At 41.4% G+C, this 15,274-nt stretch overlaps 1 protein-coding gene across 2 annotated transcripts in view; it reads left to right on the forward strand.

The window, feature by feature from the left end:
- PCDH15 (protocadherin related 15) overlaps positions 1–15,274 on the forward strand; it is a 725,853-nt gene that overhangs the window by 186,685 nt on the left and 523,894 nt on the right. For both annotated transcript variants that reach the window (XM_052799247.1, XM_052799249.1), the window contains one exon: positions 11,685–11,731. The gene's annotated coding sequence lies outside the window, so the exon portion shown is untranslated. The remainder of the gene's footprint in view (positions 1–11,684; positions 11,732–15,274) is intronic.

Genomic DNA, 15,274 nt, shown 5'->3' on the forward strand with positions numbered 1-15,274 from the left:
TTGAACTTTTTCAGACCCGGGGTCAAATCTGATTAAGACCAAATACATTACAGTAATTTGAAACAAGTTTTAGCAACGTCTGAGAACACCTAGCAGCAAGAGTGCCAAGGTTTGTAATACTACTCAGGCCTTGGGATTTTGTTCTATGTGAGGCAATGTGCAAACTCCTCTAAATGCATCTTTTTTTAAATGGCATTTTGGAACCTACTGAAAATTAAAATCTACTATTTCAATTATCTCACAAACAGAAGGTCTGGAAATATACTATTGTTTTTCCTAAATAAGTTATTCAAATTTACTCTAAAGCCTAAAATTATTATGTTTGTAGCTTGCTGCTGAATGATACTTTAATTGCCAAAATGATGCAAAATAGATCTTGTGTAAGTACGAATTGCAGCCCAAATGTCTAAGACAGCAGGCTGCTAAAAAAAAGTTTCTTACAAATATCAAAATACCTTAGACTTCTAGTTTTAATATCTCAGACAAAATTTGGTATTTCTCATGTGTTCTAATACATCAGTGTGACTAATCTTTGATGAATCAACAGTTTCTGTCCTGTCTTCTTGTGTGTAGTATGTAGACGCACAATGAGTATATGGGAACATGCAAATGCATTTGCTACACTGTAGGTACTGAGATGGAGAGACTTGTGGGAATTCATACACATACTATAACTGCATGTGTGTGATCCTTAACATGAATGGCCTTCTAGATACCCATTTGCTTTCAAGTACCAAAGTTTTTGCAGATGAGGGTATTGTCTTGAACAGTAAAGGGCGTGAGTTTATAATTTTGTCTTTAGGTATTTTTATCAGTGGACAGAGGGCTGACGGAGGAAAAAGAGCTAGGAATATATGTGTTCAGAATCATAAATCTATACGTTGCTGAAGGTTTCCTTGAATAGTTCCATGTAAGTGGGAGAAATACTAACCAAGCCAAACACAACCCAAAGTGGGCCAACATAAATATTCCACAGACTGTGAGATGAAAGACTGTGGGAGCTTTTATTCCAGAATACGCTGCTCAAACATTCCTGAAACTTATTAAGATGGAGAGTGGGAGGGAGATTGCAGGAGGACAGGGATGAGTATGAACAAACATGGAAAAGCAACCACTTGTTTAAGAAGCTCAGTGTAATTATGTCACACGCACAGAGTGTGAGCAAGGGATTGTGTCTGGGACTCTAACTGGAAACATCCATCTGCTGGTTCTGCCCAGGTTCGTGATGTGGAGTGTGTGGCTGAAACTACAGTGTTATTTGTATGGTCTAGGAGCAGCTGCAGCTGCAGCTCTGTGTTTGCTTAGACAAACCCCTAAATCCTTTCCTGTCTAATGCAGTTTGTGCATTTGGCATCTCTTGCTGTCAGTTTGTAACTGCAGAATACATGGATCTTTTTGAACTCTGAATCTGGTGCAGACTTAACTTCCCTTGAGGACTAAGCTTTTCAAATGCGCATCGGGAGGTACCCCGTCTTTCCTGAGTGGAAAGGCTGTTTACCCAGTTTCTCCTTGGCTGGGTTTGCTGAGAAGGTCGACCTGCTGTTCTTCACCACTCGCACTGTATTCCCGCCTCCACAAACCTCCCGACTGGGTAGCTTCTAGGAGTTTTTTTGAAACCATTTTTTGCTAAATGAACCACAACCTGTCACTTAAACTTGTTTCACTGTGATTGAAACAGATTGGTGAGCAAGCTGGTGGCCTGTGCTCCCAGCAGGTCTGCAGGAGTGGGTGCCTCCACCAGAACGGCAGTGAGGAGCAGCTGGACGTAGACTGGGAGACATGTGGGTCCAGGCAGCTTTTCGCTTGGCATAGCTGGAGCTGTGTGAGGACATATTTGCAGTTTCTCTCTTTCTCTGGGTTTCTCTCCAACTTCCCTCCTTGATGAATAAGAGCATTTTGTAGGAAGGGACTGGCACCATGTTTTCTGCTTTTATAAAGAAGGCAGTATTGAGTGAGCTAAAGCCTTTTCAGCCTGAATAAGCCAAGCAAAGAAAAAAGGTGTTTTCTACATTTCTCCTCTCCTCATGTCAAACCATTGGGATGATCTCACATGTTGAAGGATCCATCTGTTTCATGCTTTCAGACCTCCTCTGAAAGGAGTAAGATTTGGGGGAGCCCTAATGAAGCTGGAGGAACAAGGCAGTGTTCCTGCATTAGCTGAATGCCATATCCTGTAATATTCAGCAAAGAAAATTTTGTGAAAGCACTCGGTTTCCCTGTTGAGTGAGGTGAGGGCAAAAGAAGAGACTGAGGGAATATTAGACCTCTGCTGCTGGTCTGCAATGGTACTGGCACTTCATGCATTCCCACAGCAGGGTTACAACCAATTTCTTGAACACCGCACTGCAGATGCAGTACACGAGGAGGAGGTGGTAGGCTGCTGGCTAGGCTCCTAGTGATGCTTTTTGCTTGGAGCCTGGTACAGTGTGAGCAGAGACCATAGGGGAGGAATTCCCCGCAGTTGCTTGGGAGATACCTTTTTGGAGAATCTGTACTTCAGACTTCGGCTGTGGAAGGTGAAGGATTTTTTTTAATACTTTAAAAAAACAAGAGACTTTACGTGCAAACTCGCAGCTTATAGTTATTTTATGTCTCTGTCTCTAGAGAAGTGGTCAGTGTACATGATGAATACTGTCTTGGAAACCAGCTGTGCAACTGGGGTAGTAGAAAACAGAAAATAGAAGTCAGGGAAAGGTCCTGTGAGCATGCCAGGAGAAACCAGGACTGGGAGGGGCTCTAATGTAGATTTTTCTGTAAGAACTAGTAATGATCAGCTGAGAGAAACTGAAGGAGAGACGAACTATTGATAAACAGTGTATGTATATGTGTATATATTTCAATTGTCTGTCCTTTAGGTGTCTAAGCAGCATTCTGAATGTCATGAAATTCTGCACACTTTTCTCATGTTTTCTGTGAACATTTTATTGTCTTCTCCGTTGTCGTGTTTCTAAAACAATTCAAATCATCAGTCGTTGAAATTATCAATTCATTGCAGGGCTGTCACAGACAACAGATTGCAGCGGTGAATCAGTGTAATCTGTTGTTTAGGTTATAAACCCCACACACTTTAAGTTTCCGCAAATCTGAAAAGTTCAATGCCCAGGTTTTCTCAGTTTTCCATTCATGTCTGATTTAAATAGAAAGCCACTCTGGACTCAGAGATTCCACACTGACGAGCTTGTCCCAGAGCCAGCTTCATAACATTGACTGTTATGAACTCTTAATTGACTGTTATTGACTCTTAAGAAAGAGTCTGTGTGGAGGTGACTTGTCTCTCTCCCATCTCTTCCCCACTCACCTCCCAGTAGATGTAGTGTCAGAACTGGGTTTCTGCAGAGCTGTGGTCTAGTCTTCCTCATACATGTAGGGCTTCAAAATGTGCTGAAGTTAAAAACATTGAGTCTGGCAGCTGATGCCTAATGTGAATAGACAGCCTGATGTCCTAGCTGTAAAGACAACCAGGTATTTCAGAGATGGGTTCGGTAGGAATAGGAAAAAGAACATCTCAATGACTTCTCTGACTAGGGCCCACTCCTGGTATTCCCCTGCTTCACCACAGGCTGGTGTAAAGGATGAATCATGCCTTGAGCTGGATTTTCTGCTTACACTGAGGACCTGGTTACAAGTTACAAGATACCTGTGTGGGCTTCATCTGAGATAACATACCAACATTTTTCGAAACCATGCTTCTTGTTTCCATTGTATCCAAATAGAACCATTGTTAGATATTTCTGTCTTTTAATCTGATGTGATTTGTAATGGTATCCCTAGCAATTTCTACCGCAAGTGCTAGGTATGATGGAATATGTCTGTTGGTCGTCAAGATTGTTTTATTTATAAAATTTTTTAAAGTGCATTGTATTATACAGTGAGTTGGCTTATCAAAGCAAGCAATACCTGAAGAACTGAGGTATGAGGCAGTGTAAAATGGTACAAAGACAGATGAGGAATATGGAACAAGCACAGAGTTGTTTTGTTTATTTATTCTATAGATGGAATAAACATGCAATCCCTCTTGATCTATAGGCAAACCTTTTTCTGAGGCACTGTGAAATTTTGAGTGACCTGCATTTAGAAAAAAATTGAGTAAGACTTTTTAAAAACTATTTTGGAGGTTTCATTCTATTATAAGCAGTAAATTGTTTAAATGTACTTCGGATGCAGTTGAGTTATATAGCGAATTTGTGTGGCGCAGAGTACAGAAAAAAAAATCAGAACTGAGATTATAATTTTGGAATTTGATCGCTGGTCCTGTGTTCAATCAGCCAGGTTCCACCAGCTGTGTGAAACCAGCATTTACATGCAGTATATACAGAGGCAAACATAAATATAGCTGAAATGTATACAGAAAGCAAGAAAAAATACTAAAACAAATCACTTACTTTGACTCAAGTTTACTTTCTGTTGCCAAGAAAAATATGACTGAGTTGATTTTCCAGAAAAGGATTGCAGTAAATCAAGTTTTCATTGCTCCAATTTGACAACAAAACTTGTAATAAAAATGCCAGAACTACATATTATTAGTAGTTGATGGAGACTTTTGGAAGATGGTGGTTTTCTAAGAGATTTTAGGAACACCACCTGTAAGTTTTGCTTACTAGGAAGTAAGCATATTGATTTACAAACCTGGAGCAGATAAGTTTTATTCATTGTAGAGGATCTAGTTGCATTTGTATTTTTTTCTGATGAAAACTTTTACTTAATGTACTTTTCAGGCAAAATCAAACCCCATTTTTTCTACAAGACAGGGAAAAAAATGTTTGCATGCAAAGCAATTCTGCTCCCCCTACCCTAACGCTACTTAGTGATTTTGGTTCATGAGTTTTCCTTGTAAGCAGCCAAAAAAAAGCAGTGATTAATCTCTGCAGAAGGCAAATTATGTGAATATTTAAAGAGCTGTTCAGTATTCTTTAATTTCTTGAGTTACAGACTATATCTTAGCTGCATAAAAATTCAGGATTCAGACATTGAGAGAAGTGTAGAGGTGGAGTTTGCTAGGGTGTCATATACAGAAATGTACATATTGTAAGAATCGTTATAGGTAACATTTGCTTAATTAAAATAAAGGTGGTAATTTTCAAAGATGCCTGAGAGATTTAGGATTCTTGCTTCATGAAAAGTGTGAATTTGCATTCCTTAGCTTTGGTAATATTGCCTTTCATGCTGATTCTTAACATAATTTTTTTAAGTACTTATATGAGTCACTTATTTTATTGGAAAAGAGGAGAGGCCGAGTGAAAGTAGTGGTTCAGAGAACATGCTGGAGAGAAATGGAGAGAAAAAAGTAAATTTCATGTAGAAATAAATAGGGCAGGATGGAAGAAATGAATGAAAACATTCTTTTTGTAAGTTCCCAACTAACAATACCCTGCGTGCATCTCTGGTCTTATTCTAGTTAAAATGTTGGGTGATAAGTATCCACTTGGACTAAGAGGGTGCTATTGAAAGCAGCTGCCTGGAGCTTGTCTCGCAGCAGAGAAGGGCAGGGAGCCCTGGCCGAGAGCTGACGAGAGGCAGTGGGACCTTAGAGTCACCTTCTGCAGGCAGAAGTGACATGGTAGGTGTGTGCTGTGAGGTCACTTGTGTTGGAGGAAGCTGACTGGTGAGCAGCAGGTGGCTTTGTGAGGTGCTGGTGCCTGTCAGGGACAGTACAGAGGAGCAGAGCTTGGGGAGGGCAGAGAGTGGGTGCTGGCCGTCAGGCCACGCACTGGTGGCAGCATGGGAGGACGTGAAGGGTGTCCCAGAGCTGGGCCAACAGAGATGGCAGCTTCTGTGGAGGTAAGGCGGGTTCAGGTAAGGGCGATGTGGCTGGGAGAGTGCTTGCGAGAACTCTTCAGGCAGGCCCTTAGCCAATGTCTAACCACTAACCTGAAGCCCGAACTTTAAACCTAACCCTTACGCCTAGCTCTTACCTCATTCCCATACTCCCGTTCCTAACCCCAAATGCATACTTCTGAGCTGGAGCCTGAAACCATAACTTCTTACCCTGACTCTTCTGCAAAACTGAACCCCTAAACAAAAAAGGTTGCCCATACCTTAAACACTAACCAGCAGCCCTAGGGAGAAAGCCAAGCTCTCACCCAGAGGGTTGGTCTATTCCCTAACCCTCACCCCTCACTAACACCCCTAGCCCTACCCGTAGCACCAACCCCAGGGCGGACACCCTCACCAGATACCCCAACCCAACGTGCTGAGCAGAACCCCTACGCCCTCAGCCCCTACTCCCACCCCTTGCTGACCCTGGCCCAGCAGGCAGGAGAATGGCAGGGCTCAGAGGTCCTGGAGGGAAGGGCCATGATAGGAGGGGGTGCTTAGAGGCAGGGAGGGGGAGCTGCAGGTCAGGTGAGGTGTAGGTAAATGTGACATAGTGGGTGTGGGCTGCGAGGTCACTTGTGTTGGAGAAACCTGACTGGTGAGGAGCAGAGCTTTGGGAGGGTGGAGAAGAGGCAGGGCAGAGGTGGGTGTGTGGGTGCTGGTGTGAGCCTATCCCAGCAGCTGCCCTAACCTTTACTTTAAAGCTTTCCCCTAGCCCTTACCTCAATTCTCTATTTTAATGCCGAACCCCAAACCCCCGCTTCAGAGCTGAACCCCAACACTTACCCCAAACAGTAGTCCTGATCCCTAGCCTTGAAATGCTACCCCTAAGCCTAGCCTAACCTCTCACCCTAATCCAAACCCCTAACTAAGAAATCTAGCCCATACCCTCCCTGCTAACCAGAAACCTCAGGCAGACACCCTCACCCTCGTACCCTGCCTCACTCCAGTCTGTAACCCTGATCTTAAAAGGTAAGTTGAACCCCCCTGGCCCTAACCTGAACACTAATCCCCAGCCAGAAACACCAACCAGATACTGACAGTATGTAGGCAGTAGGCAGCTGCTGAACCCATCATCACACCAAATAGAAAACTAACCCAGATAGTCTGTAGTGTTTTGGACACAAGTAGTATTTCCTAGGCTTAGCAATATGACAGAGTTTTGTACTGATTTTTCTGTTATGTGGTAATGGAGCCTAGTACAGCCCAGCTAGATGCCACTCAGCGACACCATGAATACTTTAAACTAAGTAGTGGGAAGGTACAAGGAGTGGTCTTAATGACAAGAAGTACTTTCCTGCTTGGGGGACAGCTGGGGAGGGCTGAGGTCATCCAACAGGAAAGGTTCAAACCCCACCATTTCTAATGTCAGTCCGATCATCACACTGCGGGGCAGCCTTTCCTGGGCACTGGGCTCCAGAGTTAGCAATCTCACCTCTAGGATCCTTCTTTCTAGCCTCTGGTTCTTATGTCTGTTTCTGCTCTCTAGGCTTGGTCATGCTCCGGTACCTTCTTTCCCAGTCCAGGTTCCTGATCTTGGTTTCCTGATCTGCCCACATGACTCCTTGTTTAAGAGCCTAACCTTCTTATGGCAAAGAATTTTTGATTTTGTGAATTTTAAGGCCAGTTCTGCTTCACTTCAGTTTGGTGTGCCTTGACTTTATCCCTGTTGCTGCTGCTTTTGCTTTGGTAGCTGGTTCCCATCCCCAAACCTGGTTGCAGCTTATTTTTAACCACTGGCTACAACTGTCAGCATTTGGCTGTAATATCAAAGTTTGGAAACATACTACTAGTCTTCAACAGGACATACCTAAGCAGTTGCCAGATCTGGCAATTAAAACTGAGCGAGCGCAGATGCACAAAGACGCAGCGAGTCTTTCAACACTAACTAAAATATAACCAACTTCACTGGATCAAAGCCCCAGGTCTTGGCCATTGCAAACCTGTAATGTCAGCATACCAGGGAAGTCAGCAGTTATCTGTTGCAAAAGGTCAGGAACCCATTTCAGGAAAACTGAAAAATGAATCCTTTATATACTTGAATTCTAGCATTTGTACTTTCACAACAATTCCTTCAGTCTTCAGAAAATGAAAAATTATAAGCATCTGGGCAGAACTACAAACTGAGCCTGTCCAGGGTTTTCACATTGCTTGTGGTTGTTCTTGGGAACAGAGACCTTTTCACCTTTCTTCTTCCCAAACTTGGCCTTTTCCTCTCCTTTAGGTGAAATACTTTATTGTATTTTTAAGAAAGAAGAAGGCTGCCCTCAAAAACAAGGGTCTTAGAAATATACCAAAAATTGTTCCAGATTTAATGACAGGAGTTGTTTTTCAGGCAGTCATCAATTGTAGAAATTAAGCTAGTCTTGAATTACAGCCTTGAAAATGTATTTAGTCAGCACAATATTTTGAAATTATTATACCAACATGCCATTTGTGCTTCTTCTCTAATTTAAAAGAAATGTATACACGTGCAAGTTACAAGGAAACATGGCAGCAGAATTTCGGAACACCTTTCACCAAGTCTTCCATTGCTGAAAGGACAGCAAAGAAATAAAAGGCCAAATGTCCAGTTTTCAGTAGATATGGGGGCTTAATGGTTGTTTACTAGATAACCATGTCATCACTGCTAACTGAAGGATCCCCCCAGTTCTTGCTGTTCAGGATGAATTTTGTTATTACGTGACGCTTGCAGACAAGGGCTAGAAGAGGGCACTGAATTCTATAAAAGCACGTTCTTACCTTACCCCTACCATGTTAGCATGTTTCTCTTAATATATATCATTACTTCCTCTCGGGAAGAGAGACAGTTAATAGTTTGGAGCAGTAGCATGGTTCTGAAGTGAATCCTTCAATCATTCCTGTTTGTTGCATTTTGGGTCAATTCAGAGTGTTTTGGTGCATGTGAATGAGGTTCCTTTTAGAGGAAACTAAATCAGAAGCCCCGTTCCAGGGGGCACAAAGTGCTCTGCTTCTCATAATAGGGGTGTGAGAGTCCAAATGAGTGGCTGATCCTTCACATAGCTTTGAACCACATGTATGGTGGGGATGTAAAATCCAGAGTAAAACCCCAAATTAGAGATTGTGTAGATGAAATGGCTACAGCACTACCTGCTTTCATCTGCTCCTCTTGCACCAAATCACAGGCTGATGTAATAGCCACAGTCCATAGCTGTGGTGTTATCTTCTAGTGCCATAGAAAACTCAGAGCTAAAGTGTCTGTCTTTTTTTTAATGTTAAAATCCAAAACAATCACAATCTAAACAGCCTTTTTTTTTGTAAAATAATATACAGAACTAAAAGCCCTCGATGATTAGAGGAAAAGTGTTTTACTGTGTGTGAACAACACACAGCATGATGCATCTTCATTACAAAAATGCAAAATGACGATCATTTATCATAAAATCTACTGACAATAGGCATTAATCTCTCAGTAAAGCAAATAGTAAACTCGGTTCCCATGGCAATGCAATTCATTTTGTTCCTCTCCCACTACTACATGCATGGATGACTGGGTGTTCTCTGGACAAACTAATTGCAGCCTTTTAATGCTGTGGATTTTTGTGGCTGAGATATATATTTTGGTGGAATGTCGAATCGGTGGTAACCATGGTGTTGGTAAAATGTGCCTGTATTTCATACAGACCAGTGCACATGCTCAATGAGCAGCTATCCTCCCATCCTCAATTTTATACCAACTCTGAAGGAAAGAATAGGAGTTCTTTCAGAAGTAAGTTTCAGTAATATGTTTGTATGCTGGAAAGAAATTTTTTTTTCTTGAAAAATATGGTAGAAATGTTCAATGTCTTCAGAAATATGAACAAATGTTTGTTGTAATGAACTGCATGTTGTTTATTCCTTATTTTTGTCTTGTACTTTTTTTTTCTTTTTATATGTGTGTATATATATCTATGTGTGTGTATATATAGTAGAGAGGAATGATTTGGTCAAGCAGACCTGTTCTGGGGAAAAGTTAAATACTCCCACACATGTATGATGTCTCATTAATGAACTGTACCAATTTTTACTTAAACAGTTACTTTGAAGGCTAATAAAATACCATGTTGTTTCCCCTTATGTGATATTTTGTTTGAAGTTAGCACAACATCCATTATATACACAAATTTCCATCAGCCTTGAAAGCCGTGAGTTATTTTATAAATCTGACTACCCAACCTACCATGTATTTTTCCATCTCAGAACAAAACAACAGTTTCAGTTATCGCAAAGCAAACCACGTGTACCTAAATATACCTGCTTTCTGCTTTAAGAGCACAGCAAGCTGGCTAGCTCCAATATAACAAATAGCTTCTGTGCTGTCAATTAACAGCCCTGAGAGTAAGTTTTGTTCTTTTATTGGTCAAGTCATAGCTCTCTGCATATTCCGGGCAATTGGGTCCTATTATGTAGATAACTTATGAATACTAAAGTAAAAGAAAAAGCAGCAACCTGCAAAATGTCTTTGCTTCATGTGAAATTGTCCAAAGATAATGCTGACAGATGCTCTCTAGTAAAGACCTGGATTTTGCCAAAAAAAGAGAGGTGAAATGAGCCCAGCAACTGTATGATTCGTTTTTAAAGCCAACCAATAACAACTTACAATCTCCTTCCCAAAATAAAAGATCCTGTTCAAATGCAGTTTCAAACTCAGTTTCATCCCTCAGATTTTTGCTGTATGGAGCAGAGCTTGGCCCAAGCTGCAGCAGGCAGTTGTGCCTTGCTCATTGCAAGCCTTTTGATTCTGGAACTGCTTGAAATGGGTTTGGTTTAGGTGTATTCTGCATGCCTAGTCTGAAAATGAGACCGCATACAACTTTTTCACTTCAGATTACATTTTCAGGCTGTGTATAACCTTGAAGTCTGGAAACATTCAGAGCTGCAGTCTTGGTTTCGTTTTAATTCTATTGAGTATGGGTAACTCGCAGTCACACATTCTCAATGTCTCGGTAAACTATCCAAACAATGCTGTTCCTTGATGTAGGTACTACTATGCTGATAGCTGGTAAGCTTACGCACTTCCAAAATTTTGGCGCAAGATGTTACCAGGATGAGGCAAGAGGGGTGCCTACGCAGGGGAAAAATGGGAGCATAGCCACTGACCACCCAGTTTCCCCAGTGGGTTCCTAATGCCCCTGCCCCTTGCTGTCCCAGGTCTCACACCATTAGGAGCCCTATGGTCTCTGCCCTTTGCCCACCAGAAGGCACTCCTGGGTCGAGGTCCTTGCACGTTTCCCCTTGGAGCTGTGAGAAAGGTGAAACCTCCAACCCTGACAGTCTGTGCCTGGAAGCCCAAATGCTTCTTGAATCCCTCAACTTTTATGGGCATTCCAAGTTGCCCCATGGCACAGCCTCACCTGGGTAAACACTGGAGAGATGGCCCCCAAAATACTCCTACGCCCACCAGTTGTGTTCTCCGTCCCAGGGAGAACTCACATGCACATATAGCGAAGGGCTGTAAAGCACCAGTCAGAGATTTTAGTGTTAAATATTTTAGGTTGCGGAAGGGCAGAGAATATATTTGAGTCTAAACAAATTACACATAAGTGCCTGATAGATATGTTTTAGGGTAGATATTTTATAAGAATACAAGGTTTTATGAATTTTTCCTTGGTTTCTGAGTTGACAGCCTTCATGAAAATATGTAAACTACTTTAATGAAAACCTCAGGCATTGTTTTCTTGTTATTTTTCTTATTTGAAGCTGCCTTTATCAGGAATAAAATAGCAGATATCAAAAGCTATGTATTCTGCTCTTCTCTGTTTGGAAGGCTAGAACTATTTTAATAAAGGATAAATATGTGATATTAGTTGCTCCTCTTAATCAGTAATTAAAATATGAACAATATTAATCTTCTATTTTCTGCTTTCCAGGTCATCAACATATAACTCAACAACTATGGCTGAGAAGTGCAATTAAGGTACCATAATTCCCTTCTAATATGGGCATGCTTTTGGTGAAAGTGATTTCCAAAGTACTCTCCAATAATCCACTTAGTAACCTGCATTCCTTGAGGCTGAGTTCACCTCTGGATGGGTGGGTTTTTTCATTTACCACTTTGTCCGCTGCACTTCCTGAAAGCTACATAATTATTTCCTTATATTCCTTATCTTTTAGCTTTCTGTTCTTAAAATTAGTAACAATGTTTTAAGATGTCTGTCTAGACTTACATGCTGGGAATAATGCTTACATAATACACTTGCGACTGAAGGTCTTGTCTTTGAAATATTAACTCAGAAAATGTTGTAGGGAAAGGATAGAAAATCTGTCCATAGGGGACACTTTTGGAATGATGGCTGCTGCATGCTCCACAGCACTAAGAATTTAATCGTCGATTTGAATCACAAGATGGAAATTGGCTCAGCAACTCTGCTGTACCACAGGGAAAAGATGGTTGGTTTTGTTGGAAATATACATACAATGACCAGAGTTACCTCCCTTCAAGTCATGTTTTCACTTGTAAATTTCTAGATGGGACTTCAAACAAAGAGTAGCAAGATACCAGAAGGTGGAGATATGTCAGGTTCCTTTTCCCCTCACAAGTTGTGCTGAACTCTCAGATGGTGATGTAAATGTCAATGAAAAAAATATTTTCTTTCCTATGAAAAATACAGATAAAGTATGAACAAGGTAGCACAGTGCTATCAGATTAAAAGCTTAATGAACAGTATTAAACAGTTGTTCTAAAATGGCATGAACTAATTCTTGCCAAAGCAATTATCACGGCAGTACTGCCATTCCACTTCTAAATGCTCCACTATTGGTTTAATATTGCTATTGAAGTCATAAGGTGTAAAATCATCCTGGAATACTAAATGACCGGTCTCCTTTCTGTTGGGAGTTTTTGTTGTTGAGTCTACATGATTTATTTGAGGATGAGTAAAGGATAGGAAAGCTCTTGGTTTTGTTAGTTTTGTAGGAACTGCATACGTTACTTTTCTGGTTTTACCTCTGGTCACCAGAAGTCTACTAGCAAAAACTCTTAATGTTTATTTCAGTATGGGGGATAATGCACTCTGACTGGTGAATACTAACATATATGCAAAAAGAACACAAAAGAAATCGTGAAAAGTACGTGCAAATCGGGTTATTTCAACACGGTGTAATGTCTTAGGGCAGGTTTTGAACAAAGAGTAATCAAGAACATCATCATAAGTGAAAAGTGGGATAAAATGCAAAATTCTGATCAGAAGGTGATTTTGTCCGACTAACTTAATGTTTCTTTTTGCTGAGATAGTGAATATCTTGGACTACAGTAATGCGGTGGGCTTAAGCTATCTCGATCTATAGGAAGCATTCATTCAGTACAGTTCCCAAAGGAAATTATTATTTAAAGTGGAGATGGTGCAGATTAATACAGGAATTATAAGAAGCTGGCTTAGGCAGATAAGGAGCTGGGAAAAGAGGGGACTGTGACAGGATGTACTGAGAGGTGAGTTACCAGGTTGCAGGGGAGTTATTAGAAGTATTCATAAGGGACAGGTCTTGTGACCAGTCTTCTGTAACTTCCTTTAGTAACCTTGGCACAAGGTCTTTGATACAGTTTTTTAAACTCCTGTAATGCTGTGAAGGACAGAAGTATTATACAGAAGAATTTTGTTGACTTTGTGGATTAGTATAACAAAGATAGGCTAAAATTTAATAATAATAAGCACACTGCCATTCTGTTAGGGACTAATAGAGGGGCGGGGAGGTTGCTATAAACAAGAGTTTCAGCATATGGAAGTTCAACGTTTTTTAAAAAAAAACGTGTTTGGTTGTAGCACATAGCTGAAGCTTTCATAATCTACATAATTTTCATGAGCACCTGCTTACCAGAGTTGTAATTTACTCTAAACAGTTTAGAGCCTAGGTATTTAAATTCTATAAATTCTGATAAGATAAAATCTTAGATTTCAAATACCAAGTTCTGAACCTTATTCTATAACGTTCGAAGTGGCTGCAGGTGTGAACCCTAACCTTGCATTAGGAGTAGGAAGTTGCCAGACTACCAAGACGTAGGTTACTGTAGCAGCTGAGGAGCTGATCTTCATATAACCAGCCCATCTGCCTCCTCCACTCCAAAAATCCCCAAACAAACCAAAAACCTGGAAACAAGCCGGTGCAGATCTCTGGCACTAAGTGAGCAGTCGTGTTACTCTGAGGTAAGAAACCTCATCTAGGATAGGTTTAGCTGTAGCAGAAGCTCAGCCACAGATGCAAAGCTGGAGGCAGAGCAATAACCATAATGAAGCAAGGGGAGGCCCAGGAGCAGCTGGTGGATAAAACTGTACAGTTTTGGCTATGGAGGGAGCGGTGCAGCAAGACACTTACTACGGGTCAGACCAACCCGGTACAAAGGCAAACTAATGCAATTAGTGCTCATCCCACCTCACAGAAGAATTACAGTCAGAGCCAGCCCATGATGTGGGGGTCCAGCTTACTTAAGTGTGTGTCAAAATATATTGAGCATCTGCCTTACATGGCACTGGCAGATGTGTGCTGACTAGGAGGAGAGCTCAGTGTCCTCAAGGTCAGCTTCTTGGAGGAATTCAGGAACACTGAAAGGTTCACTGACACGCTACCTTCAGGGTCATCTCTCAATCCTCTGTCTAGTTGAGGAACCCTGAAACTACTGAGAAAGAGAAAAAAGAGGGGGCGTTTTAGCACAATCCCATCTCCAGAGTAGCAGCCCCAGAGTCATGCCAAAATGACATCATGGTGGTAAGAAGGAGCAAATGAACCCAAATATGGGCCCTCCCCGGTGGAGTACGGGTATGCTGTAGTCTATGGCTAGCCCTCTGAGGATTAGTGATTAAAGCCAAAAGGATGAGAAAGCGGTACTTTGTTACTGTACACTTAAGAATCTGCACTTCCATCAGATAAAAGGAATGCTCTACAGATCAACAGAAAATTGGTCAAAAGATAGGAAACAGAAGGTAGGACTAACTGATCAGTTTTGTGAGTGAGAGGATGACAGCAGTAGGGTCTCAAAAGAATCTGTGCTTAAACCTGTGATACTCAACTGATAAATGAACTGAAAGAGATGACAGTGTGCTGATGATGCTTTTATTCAGAGCACTGAAGATGAGTGCTGACTGTGAAAAACTGCAGAAGGATTGTGCAAAACAAAGTGCCCAAGCGAGGCGGTGGCAGGTGAAATTCACTGGAGGTGGATGCAAAGGGAAGAAGCCAAGAATCCCACACACGAGGTGATGAAGGCTGAGCTGACCGTTGCCACTCACTGACCAAAATGTTGGGCATAGCTAGAGCTGTAAAGTAGAAAAGATGCTTCTCTGAGAATGTTAACTTTAGTTTTGAAAATGTTTAGTGTCAGTAGGGGTTATAAAAGCAAGTAGTGTAACAGTAAAGATACCAAAAATATCCTGAAAATATCACATTGCTACTGTGTAAGCCTATGTTTCTCTTGCATCTTGAGTAGTGGTCAGTTCTGTTCCTCCATCTCAAAAAGGTATAGCAGGAG

This window comes from Harpia harpyja, chromosome 10 (genome assembly GCF_026419915.1).
Source record: "Harpia harpyja isolate bHarHar1 chromosome 10, bHarHar1 primary haplotype, whole genome shotgun sequence".
NCBI classification, from domain to species: Eukaryota; Metazoa; Chordata; class Aves; order Accipitriformes; family Accipitridae; genus Harpia; species Harpia harpyja.